Genomic DNA, 18,444 nt, shown 5'->3' with positions numbered 1-18,444 from the left:
TAGACTTGGCAAGTGCTATGTACAGCCGCGAGTTGTTGAGGTAACTCAAGTCGGTAAGCTACTGGTCCGACGCGATCAATAACCCTGAATGGTCCAATATACCTTGGGTTTAATTTCCCTCGTTTACCAAATCGAACAACGCCTTTCCAAGGTGCAACTTTAAGCATGACCATCTCTCCAATTTCAAATTCTATATCTTTTCTTTTAATGTCAGCGTAGCTCTTTTGTCTACTTTGGGCGGTTTTCAACCGTTGTTGAATTTGGATGATCTTCTCGGTAGTTTCTTGTATTATCTCCGGACCCGTAATCTGTCTATCCCTCACTTCACTCCAACAAATCGGAGACCTGCACTTTCTACCATAAAGTGCTTTAAAATGCTCCATCTCAATGCTTGAATGGTAGCTGTTGTTGTAGAAAAATTCTGCTAACGGTCAGTGTCGATCCCAACTATTTCCGAAATCAATAACACATGCTCGTAGCATGTCTTCAAGCGTTTGTATCGTCCTTTCGCTCTGCCTATCAGTTTGTGGATGATAGGCAGTACTCATGTCTAGAAGAGTTCCTAATGCTTGCTGTAATGTCTGCCAGAATCTTGAAATAAATCCGCCATCCCTATCAGAGATAATAGAGATTGGTATTCCATGTCTGGAGACGACTTCCTTCAAATACAATCGTGCTAACTTCTCCATCTTGTCATCTTCTCTTATTGGCAGGAAGTGTGCTGATTTGGTGAGACGATCAACTATTACCCAAATAGTATCAAAACCACTTGCAGTCCTTGGCAATTTAGTGATGAAATCCATGGTAATGTTTTCCCATTTCCATTCTGGGATTTCGGGTTGTTGAAGTAGACCTGATGGTTTCTGATGCTCCGCTTTGACCTTAGAACACGTCAAACACTCTCCTACATATTTAGCAACATCAGATTTCATACTCGGCTACCAAAAATGTTTCTTGAGATCCTTGTACATCTTCCCCGTTCCAGGATGTATTGAGTATCTGGTTTTATGAGCTTCTCTAAGTACCATTTCTCTCATATCTCCAAATTTTGGTACCCAAATCTTTTCAGCCCTATACCGGGTTCCGTCTTCCCGAATATTAAGATGCTTCTCCGATCCTTTGGGTATTTCATCCTTTAAATTTCCCTCTTTTAAAACTCCTTGTTGCGCCTCCTTTATTTTAGTAGTAAGGTTATTATGAATTATTATATTCATAGCTTTTACTCGAATGGGTTCTCTGTCCTTTCTGCTCAAGGCGTCGGCTACCACATTTGCCTTCCCCGGGTGGTAACGAATCTCAAAGTCGTAATCATTTAACAATTCAATCCACCTGCGTTGCCTCATGTTCAGTTGTTTCTGATTAAATATGTGTTGAAGACTTTTGTGGTCGGTATATATAATACTTTTAACCCCATATAAGTAGTGCCTCCAAGTCTTTAATGCAAAAACAACCGCGCCTAATTCCAAATCATGCGTCGTATAATTCTGTTCATGAATCTTCAATTATCTAGACGCATAAGCAATTAGTTTCATTCGTTGCATTAATACACAACCGAGACCTTGCTTTGAGGCGTCACAATATATCACAAAATCATCATTCCCTTCAGGTAATGACAAGATAGGTGCCATACTTAACTTTTTCTTTAACAATTGAAATGCTTTCTCTTGTTCATCTTTCCATTCAAATTTCTTCCCTATATGCGTTAATGCAGTCAAAGGTTTTGCTATTTTGGAAAAATCTTGGATGAATCTTCTGTAGTAACCAGCTAGTCCTAAAAATTGGCGTATATGCTTCGGAGTTTTCGGGGTTTCCCACTTTTCAACGGTTTCAATCTTTGCCTGATCCACTTGAATACCTTCTTTGTTCACTATGTGACCGAGGAATTGAACTTCTTCCAACCAAAATGCACACTTTGAAAACTTAGCATACAGTTTTTCTTGCCTCAACAACTCTAGCACTTTTCTTAAATGTTCTTCGTGCTCTTGGTCATTCTTTGAGTAAATAAGTATGTCATCGATGAAAACAATGACAAACTTGTCAAGGTATGGTCCACACACTCGGTTCATGAGGTCCATGAACACAGATGGCGTGTTAGTCAACCCAAATGGCATAACCATAAACTCGTAATGACCGTAACGCGTCCTAAAAGCAGTCTTTGGAATATCATCCTCCTTCACCCGCATTTGATGATACCCAGAACGTAAATCAATCTTCGAATAAACTGACGATCCTTGTAGTTAATCAAATAATTCGTCGATTCTCGGTAGTGGGTAGCGGTTCTTGATGGTAAGTTTGTTCAACTCTCGGTAGTCGATACACAACCTAAATGTACCATCCTTCTTCTTGACAAACAAAACAGGAGCTCCCCACGGTGATGTGCTTGGTCGAATGAAACCACGCTCTAAAAGTTCTTGTAATTGGCTCTGAAGTTCCTTCATTTCGCTGGGTGCAAGTCTGTATGGAGCACGAGCTATTGGTGCAGCTCCTGGTACAAGGTCTATTTGAAATTCAACGGATCGATGTTGGGGTAATCCCGGTAATTCTGTCGGAAATACATCGGGAAATTCTTTTGCGACGGGAACATCACTGATGTTCTTTTCTTCAGGTTTAACTTCCTTGATGTGTGCTAGAATGACGTAACAACCTTTTCTTATTAGTTTTTGCGCCTTCAAACTTCTAATAAGATTTAATTTTGCATTGTTCTTTTCTCTGTACACTATTAAAGGTTTTCCCTTTTCACGCATAATGCGAATCGCATTTTTTAACAAACGACCTCTGCTCTCACCTTCTTCAACCAGTCCATGCCAATTATTACATCAAAACTCCCTAACTCAACTGGTATTAAATCAATCTTAAACATTTCATAACCCAGTTTAATTTCTCTATCCCGATATATATTATCTGCTGAAATTAATTTACCGTTTGCTAATTCGAGTAAAAATTTACTATCCAAAGGCGTCAATGGGAAACTTAACTTAGCACAAAAATCTCTACTCATATAGCTTCTATCCGCACCCGAATCAAATAAAACATAAGCAGATTTATTATCAATAAGAAACGTACCCGTAACAAGCTCTGGGTCTTCCTGCGCTTCTGCCGTATTAATATTGAAAACTCTCCCGCGGCCCTGCCCATTAGTATTCCCCTGATTCGGGCAATTACTTCTAATGTGGCCTGGTTTTCCACATTCATAACAAACAAAGGCGGCATTACTTGTTTCGCCACTATTTGTTCCTTTAGTTCTGTTAAACTTTAGTCCGTAGAACTCACACTTTTTCGCACCATGGCCAGTTCTTTTACACTTGGTGCAAAATGTCGTGCAGAACCCATTCTGGTGGTACTCTTCACACCTTTTGCATTTTTGGATTTTGCTGCCGTTATTATTATTGAGGTTGTTGTTGGGATTGTTATTGTTGTTGGAACAGTTGTTGTAGTTGTTGTTGTTGTTGGGACGTTTGTTGTAGTTATTGTTAGGATTGCGGTTATTGTTGCGATTGTTGTTGCGGTTGTAGTTGTAATTGTTGTTGTTGTTGTTGTTGTTGTTGTATTAGTGACCCTTGTCACTGGTTTCTTCCCACTTTCTCTTGAGTTGTTTCGTGTTGGCTTCTTCGGCCGCCTGCTCTTTAATTCTTCCCTCAATCTGATTTATGAGTTTATGAGCCATTCTACTTGCCTTTTGTATGGAAGCGGGCTCGTGTGAACTCACATCTTCTTGAATCCTTACTGGTAACCCTTTTACAAATGCGTCGATCTTCCCTTCTTCATCTTCGAACGCTCCCGGACATAATAGGCACAACTCTGTGAATCGTCGTTCATACGTGGTAACGTCTAACCCTTGTGTTCGTAACTCTCTAAGTTCTGTCTTGAGCTTATTGACTTCGTTTCTAGGACGGTACTGCTCGTTCATCAATTGCTTGAATTCCGGCCACGGTAGTGCGTAAGCAGCATTTTGTCCTACCTGTTCAAGATAGGTGTTCTACCACGTTAACGCAGTACCTATGAAGGTATGCGTAGCGTACTTAACTTTGTCCTCTTCAGTACACTTACTTATGGCAAACACCGATTCGACTTTCTCGGTCCACCGTTTCAATCCAATTGGTCCTTCGGTTCCTTCAAATTCCAAAGGTTTGCAGGCAGTGAATTCTTTGTAGGTGCATCCTACATGATTTCTTGTGGAATTAGTTCCACTGCTAGATCCAGAGTTATTGTTATTTTGAATCGCAGCCTGTACTGCGGCTATGTTTGCTGCAAGGAAAACACGGAAGTCTTCCTCGCTCATGTTCAAATTCTGACGAGTCGCCGGTGCCATTTCCTTCAAAAAATAGCCAAATGAATTGAGTTAATCATATAGAATTTAAGAGTAGTCAATAGTATCTCGTAGCATTATATGAACTTATTTATAAAAGCTTTTTTTCATATTAGCGTTTTATAGGTTTAAATTCGGGTACTACCTACCCGTTAAGTTCATACTTAGTAGCTAATATACAATTCAACTGAAATGTCCCGTTCTTATTGATTAAAAACGTTCTATATTAATTGATTTTGTTGTGAGGTTTTGACCTCTATATGAGACGTTTTTCAAAGACTGCATTCATTTTAAAACAAACCATAACCTTTATTTCATCAATAAAGGTTTAAAAAGCTTTACGTAGATTATCAAATAATGATAATCTAAAATATCCTGTTTACACGCGACCATTACATAATGGTTTACAATACAAATATGTTACAACGAAATAAGTTTCTTGAATGCAGTTTTTACACAATATCATACAAGCATGGACTCCAAATCTCGTCCTTATTTAAGTATATGACAGCGGAAGCTCTTAATAATCACCTGAGAATAAACATGCTTAAAACGTCAACAAAAATGTTGGTGAGTTATAGGTTTAACCTATATATTATCAAATCATAATAATAGACCACAAGATTTCATATTTCAATACACATCCCATACATAGAGATAAAAATCATTCATATGGTGAACACATGGTAACCGACATTAACAAGATGCATATTTAAGAATATCCCCATCATTCCGGGACACCCTTCGGATATGATATAAATTTTGAAGTACTAAAGCATCCGGTACTTTGGATTGGGTTTGTTAGGCCCAATAGATCTATCTTTAGGATTCGCGTCAATTAGGGTGTCTGTTCCCTAATTCTTAGATTACCAGACTTAATAAAAAGGGGCATATTCGATTTCGATAATTCAACCATAGAATGTAGTTTCACGTACTTGTGTCTATTTTGTAAATCATTTATAAAATCTGCATGTATTCTCATCCCAAAAATAATAGATTTTAAAAGTGGGACTATAACTCACTTTCACAGATTTTTTTACTTCGTCGGGAAGTAAGACTTGGCCACTGGTTGATTCACGAACCTATAACAAATATGTACATATATATCAAAGTATGTTCAAAATATATTTACAACACTTTTAGTATATTTTGATGTTTTAAGTTTATTAAGTCAGCTGTCCTCGTTAGTAACCTACAACTAGTTGTCCACAGTTAGATGTACAGAAATAAATCGATAAATATTATCTTGAATCAATCCACGACCCAGTGTATACGTATCTCAATATTGATCACAACTCAAACTATATATATTTTGGAATCAACCTCAACCCTATATAGCTAACTCCAACATTCACATATAGAGTGTCTATGGTTGTTCCGAAATATATATAGATGTATCTATATATATTTCGGAACAACCATAGACACTCTATATGTGAATGTTGGAGTTAGCTATATAGGGTTGAGGTTGATTCCAAAATATATATAGTTTGAGTTGTGATCAATATTGAGATACGTATACACTGGGTCGTGGATTGATTCAAGATAATATTTATCGATTTATTTCTGTACATCTAACTGTGGACAACTAGTTGTAGGTTACTAACGAGGACAGCTGACTTAATAAACTTAAAACATCAAAATATACTAAAAGTGTTGTAAATATATTTTGAACATACTTTGATATATATATGTATATATTGTTATAGGTTCGTGAATCAACCAGTGGCCAAGTCTTACTTCCCGACGAAGTAAAAATATGTGAAAGTGAGTTATAGTCCCACTTTTAAAATCTAATATTTTTGGGATGAGAATACATGCAGATTTTATAAATGATTTACAAAATAGACACAAGTACGTGAAACTACATTCTATGGTTGAATTATCAAAATCGAATATGCCCCTTTTTATTAAGTCTGGTAATCTAAGAATTAGGGAACAGACACCCTAATTGACGCGAATCCTAAAGATAGATCTATTGGGCCTAACAAACCCCATCCAAAGTACCGGATGCTTTAGTACTTCGAAATTTATATCATATCCGAAGGGTGTCCTGGAATGATGGGGATATTCTTATATATGCATCTTGTTAATGTCGGTTACCAGGTGTTCACCATATGAATGATTTTTATCTCAATGTATGGGATGTGTATTGAAATATGAAATCTTGTGGTCTATTGTTATGATTTGATATATAGGTTAAACCTATAACTCACCAACATTTTTGTTGACGTTTAAAGCATGTTTATTCTCAGCTAAATACTAAGAGCTTCCGCTGTTGCATACTAAAATAAGGACAAGATTTGGAGTCCATGTTTGTATGATATTGTGTAAAAACTGCATTCAAGAAACTGATTTCGATGTAACATATTTGTATTGTAAACCATTATGTAATGGTCGTGTGTAAACAGGATATTTTAGATTATCATTATTTGATAATCTACGTAAAGATTTTTAAACCTTTATTTATGAAATAAAGGTTATGGTTTGTTTTAAAAATGAATGCAGTCTTTGAAAAACGTCTCATATAGAGGTCAAAACCTCGCAACGAAATCAATTAATATGGAACGTTTTTAATCAATAAGAACGGGACATTTCAGTTGGTATCCGAGCGTTGGTCTTAGAGAACTAGAAAATTTGCATTAGTGTGTCTTATCGAGTTTGTTAGGATGCATTAGTGAGTCTGGACTTCGACCGTGTTTTCTTTAAAAATGATTGCTTAACATTTTTGTTGGAAACTATATATTATTAACATGTATATATTATGTGATATATTAATCTCTTAACATGTTTGATATTGTGTGATAGATGTCTACCTCTAGCACAAATCCCATTGACTCACCTAATAATAACGAAGAGTCGAATATATATTGGACTGATTCACAAGTTCCCGAAGAGGAACCGAAAGAAGAATCAGAACCGGAAGAAGAATCAGAACCGGAAGAGGAGGAACCGGAGGAGGAAATAGAACCGGTGGGGGAAATAATAAAACGGTTAAGTAAAAGAAAATCCTCAACCAACCGACCAAGGTTAATTATGGTCAATGGTGTTTCCGCCAAGGAAGCAAAATATTGGGAGGATTACCAATTTTCCGATGAATCAGATTCCTACGAGAATTTCGATGATGTTATAGAAATTACCCCAACTGAATTTAAAAAAAGCAAAAGAAAATAATAAGGGAAAGGGCATAAGAATAGAGAAATCTAATTCCAACCCCGATGAACTTTATATGTATCGTCAACCCCCGAAGTCCTTAAGTTGTAACAATGACCCGGGAACCTCTAATGTAGTGACCCAGAAATTTCCGATCAAATTTAAACTTTAATCTTTATATGTATCCGACACGATAAGCAAAGTTTGTTAAGTTGAATCTCAAAAAGTTTAAAACCGTGTTCATACATTCATTTAACCTTTGACCGTTCTCGACGATTCATGAACAATTGTTTGTAAATAAATATATATAGATATATATGTATAAATACAAAAGTATTTAATGATAAAAATACAACTTAATCATTTGAATTAAAATGAATCTCTATATGCATGTATATGATTTCTATATATAGTTAATATTATATGTATATTGTGATACATAAAAAATATATGAATATTAAGTATTCAATATATGTTATTATATAAGTATCAAATATTACATAATTAATAAAATGTAATATTAATATAATAAATTTAATTACAAGTAAAATATAAATGTTATACTTATTACTTTCATTATTATTGTTAACATCAATATTATTAATATAATTATCATATTTAGTATTATTATTATTAATAGACAATAATACAAATTATCACTATTATCATTAATAATGCTATTATTATCTTTGTTTTTATTACTCTTATTATTATTAGTATTAAGCATTATTTTGATATTATTATTATTATTTTTTTATTTTTATTCTATTGTTATTAGTATTTTTATTAATAATATTAATGGTATTAATAATATTAATATAATTATTAAATTATAAATATTTATTAAATATAAAATATAACAATAAATATCTGTTCTGTTAGACATCAATATCATGATATTTACTTTATATAATTTTCTGAATCCGTGATTTATTGTCGACAATCATTGGGTGAGCTGTAAAGATTATTTAGTTGATTGCTTCTATCTCTTTCTATAAAAAAAATAGATACATGCATTAGCATGATTAACATTCACCATCAACTGTTCGATCCTCCTATTGTAATCACCTTCCCAACTTACTACTTATTTATGTTTCTTGATAAATTTATGCAAAACACAAGCACACAACAACAAATCATCATCAAACACTTATAATTACTGGAATTCATTTATGATGATTGAACCTTGACCAAAACAAGCTGCAACCCATCTTCATGCTCTATTCTATCTCAACTAAAATACTTCTATCTCTTTTTCTGTTATGTTTCAACAACCCAATACAATTAAAACTTGTTATTCTTATTTCTGGATCAAAACCCGTTTACTACCATTGTTACTCGTTTGTTCGTTGCTATTATTAAATCAAGAAAACCCGTAAACAACCATCACCTCTTGCTGCCGCTGCTATGTTTTTCCATTTCTGATTCGAACCCACTTAACTTGATTGAGACCCAACACCACACACTTATTCACTGTGGAACGATTGAAGCTTTTAACTGCAGTTTTATTTCCTGTAATCTGTGGTTCGAAGGCCATCAAGAACTACCATGATTCCACCATCAACATATAGACAACCCCCACCACTTCCTGATTCAACATACACCACCCTTTCTATCTTTTAAACCGTCTCCACTATTGAATCAACCCCATTACTCTTTCTCTATCTCACTCGCCTTCTCTCTCTTCTGTTGCATATTAGTAACCTTTCAACACCATAGAAACTTCCACAATCACGATACCTACTGCAGCCCTCTAAATGTTTCTGCTACAACAGCTAAGTTTATGTCTTCTACTACTTAAAAACCGAATAAACAATCACCACCTTTATTAATTACTTTAACTGTGTGACCTTTATCTCTTTGGTGGACGACACATACCAAACCATTAGCCACTTGATAAAAAGAAACCAATTTAAATAAAACTTTGGACCACATGTTTCCATCTTTTCCTTCCTTTCTGTTCTCATCGACTTTCGCAGCTGCTTTTTTTTTGTTGTTGTTTTGTTTACGAGCCATAACAAATACAATGAATGATGATGAACATAATAATTAAAGATGATGATATGTTATAGGATGTTGATAGTTTAAAGTGTTATTGGCATGTTTTTTTTATTTATTTATTTCTTGATTGGCCGATAAATACTAATCCACAAACCCCACTTAAAAAAAAATTGAAAAAAGAGATCAATCTGTTTCCAAGAATGCCGGTGACCCTATTCTTCTTCCTGTTTTCATTACGGGCCGAATGATACAAGTGGATTGGATAATTACTGTGGGCCGAATGATACATGTGGACTGTCATGTTGTTGGGCCGTTGTGTTTAAACTGAATAGGCCAAGACCCAACTACTATTTCGATTGGGTCACTAGGTTGCTGTATTTTCTGTGTAAGCCACAAACCATATTGTATGGTGAAAGCCACGTTAATAATGATGATGATTATGATGGTAGCGTATGATGTATATGATAATACATGAAAAATGATGAAGGAACATGTCGATGATGTGATGATAAGTTAATGATTGAGACGATTAGATTAGATGATATTGATCATAATGAAGAAATGGGTTTTTAAGGAGCAAAGCAAAACAGCGATTTACATGTTAAATAAACAAAAGTGCGAGTTATAACATGAAATGTCTAACGGTTTAATGGTTGGGCGTATGGTTGGTTAAACGAGAGGTTGCGGGTTCGAGCCTAGGCGATGGCAAATCTTTTTAAATCTTGTTCTTTAAAGGTAGCTAATTATTATTATTATTATTATTATTATTATTATTATTATTATTATTATTATTATTATTATTATTATTATTATTATTATTATTATTATTATTATTATTATTATTATTATTATGATTATTATTATTATTATAAAAATATTACTACTTTCTATTACAAGCCTTATTATATCAAATAAAGTAGTAGTTATATAAAAACATATAGTAATATAATCCTATATATATATATATACATATATAGGTATTAACCTTAATACATTATATATAATATAAATAAATTCAGTTGATTAAATGTGATATATGTTAATATACATAATGGAATATAGGTTCGTGAATCCGAGGTCAACCTACACTTGTTAAATGACGTCATATGTATTTTTACTACAAAATACAGTATGGTGAGTTTCATTTGCTCCCTTTTACTCTTTATATTTTTGGGCTGAGAATACATGCGCAATTTTTATAAATGTTTTATGAAATAGACACAGGTAATCGAAACTACATTATATGGTTGAATTATCGAAATCGAATATGCCCCTTTTTATTAAGTCTGGTAATCTAAGAATTAGGGAACAGACACCCTAATTGACGCGAACTCTAAAGATAGATCTATCGGGCCCAACAAGCCCCATCCAAAGTACCGGATGCTTTAGTACTTCGAAATTTATATCATGTCCGAAGGAGGATCCCGGAATGATGGGGATATTCTAATATGCATATTGTGAATGTTGGTTACCAGGTGTTCAATCCATATGAATGATTTTTATCTCTATGTATGGGATGTGTATTGAAATATGAAATCTTGTGGTCTATTAAAATTATGAAATAATTATTTATGTTAAACTAATGAACTCACCAACCTTTTGGTTGACACTTGAAAGCATGTTTATTCTCAGGTATGAAAGAAATCTTCCCTGTGCATTTGCTCATTTTAAGGATATTACTTGGAGTCATTCATGACATATTTCAAAAGACGTTGCATTCGAGTCGTCGAGTTCATCAAGATTATTATAAAGTTAATTATAGTTAGATATATTATGAAATGGTATGCATGCCGTCAACTTTCAATGTAATGAAAGATTGTATTTTCAAAAACGAATGCAATGTTTGTAAAATGTATCATATAGAGGTCAAGTACCTCGCGATGTAACCAACTATTGTGAATCGTTTGTAATCGATATGGACTTTGTTCGGATGGATTAGGACGGGTCCTTTCATCTAAACCACCAGGTTTTTCTAAACCGTTGTGGAAAACGACAGCTAGTATTAGGGGAACATCATATATCCCTAGAAACTTGGCAAAACGAACCAAAACCGAAGAAGAAGAAACGAGCGAGTCGGAATAAGATAGTTGTATTCGTGTGGTGTAATATATGTAATATAGTGTGCTTATGCTTTATGATATATGTAAAAATTGCTTGTATTAATAAGTATTTTTTTATGAATCTAACTCTTGTCTATTTTACAGTTTAAAAATACAAAATGGATAGACAACCCAATATTTTAAGAGACCTACCCGGAGACATGATTGATGAAATCTTGTCTAGAGTCGGTCAGAATTCCTCGGCACAACTATTTAAGGCGAGATCAGTTTGTAAGACATTCGAAGAACGTTCCAAGAATGTCTTGGTTTATAAGAGACTTTCGTTTGAAAGATTGGGGATATCACATTGGGAAACCCATAAGTTACGATGTGTTTACTTTGACGCATATATTGCGGGGAACCCAAATGCTATTTTACGCAACGGGTTAAGAAATTATTTTGACTCAATGTATCCGAATATAGGACTTCATGATTTAGAAAAAGCGGCTAACATGCAACATAAAGAAGCATGCTATGCTTACGGGTTAGTAATGTTCGCTTCTCACTAAAGTGAGAAAAAGAACATCGGGCTACAGCTATTAAACAAAACGTTCCCACAAGTGACGGAGTCGGTAATTGGGGTAAGAAATGAGGTTTTTAGGTTATTACGAGACTGTTGGTCATTACGTAACCCTCGTCCCTTTGACGACGTTACAACACGCTGTCTTATCAACGGCCATAACGGTTATGTTCCACAAGACCAAGGATGGGAAGTAGTCCTAGTAAAACCAGAATGCATGACTTGTTTCTGGACGTATGAATTACGTGTCTTTATTGCCTTTGCTGAATGACTTGTGTACTAGCTAGAATTATCTTCACAACTATCTTGTATCAAAGTTATTGTGTGCTATATTTCATGCTTTATGTAAAATAAGCGGTATTGTAAGTTTGTAAAATATTGTATAAAAGTTTGAACGCGAAATATTATTATAATCAGTTTTTCATATAGAATTGTAGTAGTTGAATTGTATATTAGCTACTAAGTATGAACTTAACGGGTAGGTACTACCCGAATTTAAACTTATAAAACGCTAATATGAAGAAAAAGATTTTATAAATGAGTTCATATTATGCTACGAAATACTATTAACTACTCTTAATATTCTGTATGATTAACTTGTTCCATTTGACTATTTTGAAGGAAATGGCACCGACTACTCGACACACCGTGAATATGAATGAAGAGGAATTCCGTACTTTTCTAGCTTCAAACATAGCCGCAGTACAGGCTGCGCTACATACCAACAATAACCTTGGATCTAGCAGTACAGGAAATCGTGTAGGATGCACCTACAAAGAATTTACTGCCTGCAAACCTGTGGAATTTGATAGAACCGAAGGACCGATCGGATTGAAACGGTGGACCGAGAAGGTCGAATCGGTGTTTGTCATAAGTAAGTGTACTGAAGAGGACAAAGTGAAGTACGCTACGCATACCTTCACAGGTTCTGCGTTAACATGGTGGAATACCTATCTAGAGCAAGTGGGACAAGACGATGCGTACGCACTACTGTGGTCAGCATTCAAGCACTTGATGAACGAGAAGTACCGTCCCAGAACCGAGGTCAATAAGCTCAAGACAGAACTTAGAGGGTTACGAACCCAAGGATTTGATATTACCACGTACGAAAGACGATTCACAGAATTATGCCTATTGTGTCCGGGAGCATTCGAAGATGAGGAAGAGAAGATCGACACGTTTGTGAAAGGATTACCGGAAAGAATCCAAGAAGATATAAGTTCACACGAGCCCGCCTCCATACAACAGGAATGTAGAATGGCTCACAAACTAGTGAACCAGATTGAAGAAAGAATTAAAGAACAGACTGCTGAAGAGGCCAATGTGAAGCAAGTCAAAAGAAAGTGGGAGGAAAACGGTGATAAGAATCACCAATACAACAACAACAACAGCAATTACAATAATAATCGCAACAATTATCCCAACAATCGCAACATCAATCGCAACTACAACAAACGGCCCAACAACAACAACAACAACAACAACAACAACAACAACAACTACAACAATCGTCCCAACAACAATAACAATCGCAACAACAACAACAACAATAACAACAATCAGAAGCAGCTATGCCAAAGGTGTGAAAAGTATCACTCGGGGCAGAGGCATAGGAAGACCCGGAGCTTGTTACGGGTACGTTTCTTATTGACAATAAATCTGCTTACGTTTTATTTGATTCTGGTGCGGATAGAAGCTATATGAGTAGAGATTTTTGCGCTAAATTAAGTTGTCCATTGATGTCGTTGGATAGTAAATTTTTACTCGAATTAGCAAATGGTAATTTAATTTCAGCAGATAATATATGTCGGAATCGAGAAATTAAACTGGTTAGCGAAACATTTAAGATTGACTTGATACCAGTAGAGTTAGGGAGTTTTGATGTGATAATCGCTATGGACTGGTTGAAAGAAGTGAAAGCAGAGATCGTTTGTTACAAAAATGCAATTCGCATTATACGAGAAAAAGTAAAACCCTTAATGGTGTACGGAGAAAAGGGCAACACGAAGCTACATCTTATTAGTAATTTGAAAGCACAAAAACTAATAAGAAAAGGTTGCTATGCTGTTCTAGCACACGTCGAGAAAGTACAAACTGAAGAAAAGAGCATCAATGATGTTCCCGTCGCAAAAGAATTTTCCGATGTATTTCCGAAAGTATTACCGGGATTACCCCCACATCGATCCGTTGAATTTCAAATAGATCTTGTACCAGGAGCTGCACCAATAGCTCGTTCTCCTTATAGACTCTCACCCAGCGAGATGAAAGAACTGCAAAGCCAATTACAAGAACTTTTAGAGCATGGTTTCATTCGACCAAGCACATCACCGTGGGGAGCTCCTATTTTGTTTGTCAAGAAGAAAGATGGTACATTCAGGTTGTGTATCGACTACCGAGAGTTGAACAAACTTACCATCAAGAACCGCTACCCACTACCGAGAATCGACGACTTATTTGATCAACTACAAGGCTCGTCTGTTTATTCAAAGATTGACTTACGTTCCGGGTATCATCAAATGCAGGTGAAAGAAGATGATATTCCAAAGACTGCTTTCAGAACACGTTACGGTCATTACGAGTTTATGGTCATGCCGTTTGGTTTAACTAATGCACCAGCTGTGTTCATGGACCTTATGAACCGAGTGTGTGGACCATACCTTGACAAGTTTGTCATTGTTTTCATTGATGACATACTTATTTACTCAAAGAAAGACCAAGAACACGGTGAACATTTGAGAAAGGTGTTAGAAGTATTGAGGAAGGAAGAATTGTACGCTAAATTTTCAAAGTGTGCATTTTGGTTGGAAGAAGTTCAATTCCTCGGTCACATAGTGAACAAAAAAGGTATTAAGGTGGATCCGGCAAAGATAGAAACTGTTGAAAAGTGGGAAACCCCGAAAACTCCGAAACACATACGCCAGTTTTTAGGACTAGCTGGTTACTACAGAAGGTTCATCCAAGACTTTTCCAGAATAGCAAAACCCTTGACTGCATTAACGCATAAAGGGAAGAAATTTGAATGGAAGGATGAACAAGAGAAAGCGTTTCAGTTATTAAAGAAAAAGCTAACTACGGCACCTATATTGTCATTGCCTGAAGGGAATGATGATTTTGTGATTTATTGTGACGCATCAAAGCAAGGTCTCGGTTGTGTATTAATGCAACGAACGAAGGTGATTGCTTATGCGTCTAGACAATTGAAGATTCACGAGCAAAATTATACGACGCATGATTTGGAATTAGGCGCGGTTGTTTTTGCAATAAAGACTTGGAGGCACTACTTATATGGGGTCAAAAGTATTATATATACCGACCACAAAAGTCTTCAACACATATTTAATCAGAAACAACTGAATATGAGGCAGCGTAGGTGTATTGAATTGTTGAATGATTACGACTTTGAGATTCCTTACCACCCGGGAAAGGCAAATGTGGTAGCCGACGCCTTGAGCAGGAAGGACAGAGAACCCATTCGAGTAAAATCTATGAATATAATGATTCACAATAACCTTACTACTCAAATAAAGGAGGCGCAACAAGGAGTTTTAAAAGAGGGAAATTTAAAGGATGAAATACCCAAAGGTTCGGAGAAGCATCTTAATATTCGGGAAGACGGAACTCGGTATAGGGCTGAAAGGATTTGGGTACCAAAATTTGGAGATATGAGAGAAATGGTACTTAGAGAAGCTCATAAAACCAGATACTCAATACATCCTGGAAACGGGGAAGATGTACAAGGATCTCAAGAAACATTTTTGGTGGCCGGGTATGAAAGCTGATGTTGCTAAATACGTAGGAGAATGTTTAACGTGTTCTAAGGTCAAAGCTGAGCATCAGAAACCATCAGGTCTACTTCAACAACCCGAAATCCCGGAATGGAAATGGAAAAACATTACCATGGATTTCATCACTAAATTGCCAAGGACTGCAAGTGGTTTTGATACTATTTGGGTAATAGTTGATCGTCTCACCAAATCAGCACACTTCCTGCCAATAAGAGAAGATGACAAGATGGAGAAGTTAGCACGACTGTATTTGAAGGAAGTCGTCTCCAGACATGGAATACCAATCTCTATTATCTCTGATAGGGATGGCAGATTTATTTCAAGATTCTGGCAGACATTACAGCAAGCATTAGGAACTCGTCTAGACATGAGTACTGCCTATCATCCACAAACTGATGGGCAGAGCGAAAGGACGATACAAACGCTTGAAGACATGCTACGAGCATGTGTTATTGATTTCGGAAACAGTTGGGATCGACATCTACCGTTAGCAGAATTTTCCTACAACAACAGCTACCATTCAAGCATTGAGATGGCGCCGTTTGAAGCACTTTATGGTAGAAAGTGCAGGTCTCCGATTTGTTGGAGTGAAGTGGGGGATAGACAGATTACGGGTCCGGAGATAATACAAGAAACTACCGAGAAGATCATCCAAATTCAACAACGGTTGAAAACTGCCCAAAGTCGACAAAAGAGCTACGCTGACATTAAAAGAAAAGATATAGAATTTGAAATTAGAGAGATGGTCATGCTTAAAGTTGCACCTTGGAAAGGCGTTGTTCGATTTGGTAAACTAGGGAAATTAAATCCAAGGTATATTGGACCATTCAAGATTATTGATCGTGTCGGACCAGTAGCTTACCGACTTGAGTTACCTCAACAACTCGCGGCTGTACATAACACTTTCCACGTCTCGAATTTGAAGAAATGTTTTGCTAAAGAAGATCTCACTCTTCCGTTAGATGAAATCCAAATCAACGAAAAACTTCAATTTATCGAAGAACCCGTCGAAATAATGGATCGTGAGGTTAAAAGACTTAAGCAAAATAAGATACCAATTGTTAAGGTTCGATGGAATGCTCGTAGAGGACCCGAATTCACCTGGGAACGAGAAGATCAGATGAAGAAGAAATACCCACATTTATTTCCAGAAGATACGTCAACACCTCCAACTGCTTAGAACTTCGGGACGAAATTTATTTAACGGGTAGGTACTGTAGGAAGACCCGGAGCTTGTTACGGGTACGTTTCTTATTGACAATAAATCTGCTTACGTTTTATTTGATTCGGGTGCGGATAGAAGCTATATGAGTAGAGATTTTTGCGCTAAATTAAGTTGTCCATTGACGCCGTTGGATAGTAAATTTTTACTCGAATTAGCAAATGGTAATTTAATTTCAGCAGATAATATATGTCGGAATCGAGAAATTAAACTGGTTAGCGAAACATTTAAGATTGACTTGATACCAGTAGAGTTAGGGAGTTTTGATGTGATAATCGCTATGGACTGGTTGAAAGAAGTGAAAGCAGAGATCGTTTGTTACAAAAATGCAATTCGCATTATACGAGAAAAAGGAAAACCCTTAATGGTGTACGGAGAAAAGGGCAACACGAAGCTACATCTTATTAGTAATTTGAAGGCACAAAAACTAATAAGAAAAGGTTGCTATGCTGTTCTAGCACACGTCGAGAAAGTACAAACTGAAGAAAAGAGCATCAATGATGTTCCCGTCGCAAAAGAATTTTCCGATGTAATCCCGGTAATACTTTCAGAAATACATCGGAAAATTCTTTTGCGACGGGAACATCATTGATGCTCTTTTCTTCAGTTTGTACTTTCTCGACGTGTGCTATAACAGCATAGCAACCTTTTCTTATTAGTTTTTGTGCCTTCAAATTACTAATAAGATGTAGCTTCGTGTTGCCCTTTTCTCCGTACACCATTAAGGGTTTTCCTTTTTCTCGTATAATGCGAATTGCATTTTTGTAACAAACGATCTCTGCTTTCACTTCTTTCAACCAGTCCATAGCGATTATCACATCAAAACTCCCTAACTCTACTGGTATCAAGTCAATCTTAAATGTTTCGCTAACCAGTTTAATTTCTCGATTCCGACATATATTATCTGCTGAAATTAAATTACCATTTGCTAATTCGAGTAAAAATTTACTATCCAACGGCGTCAATGGACAACTTAATTTGGCGCAAAAATCTCTACTCATATAGCTTCTATCCGCACCCGAATCAAATAAAACGTAAGCAGATTTATTGTCAATAAGAAACGTACCCGTAACAAGCTCCGGGTCTTCCTATGCCAACCTCAAGAAATCTTTGTTTCTTACAGTAGGTTATCATTCTAATACAAGGTAATAATCATATTCAAACTTTGGTTCAATTTCTATAACTATAACAATCTTATTTCAAGTGATGATCTTACTTGAACTTGTTTTCGTGTCATGATTCTGCTTCAAGAACTTCGAGCCATCCAAGGATCCGTTGAAGCTAGATCCATTTTTCTATTTTCCAGTAGGTTTACCCAAGGAACTTAAGGTAGTAATGATGTTCATAACATCATTCGA

This window comes from Rutidosis leptorrhynchoides, chromosome 5 (genome assembly GCF_046630445.1).
Source record: "Rutidosis leptorrhynchoides isolate AG116_Rl617_1_P2 chromosome 5, CSIRO_AGI_Rlap_v1, whole genome shotgun sequence".
In the NCBI taxonomy this organism is placed as follows: Eukaryota; Viridiplantae; Streptophyta; class Magnoliopsida; order Asterales; family Asteraceae; genus Rutidosis; species Rutidosis leptorrhynchoides.
Note: the sequence above shows the minus strand (reverse complement) of the source record.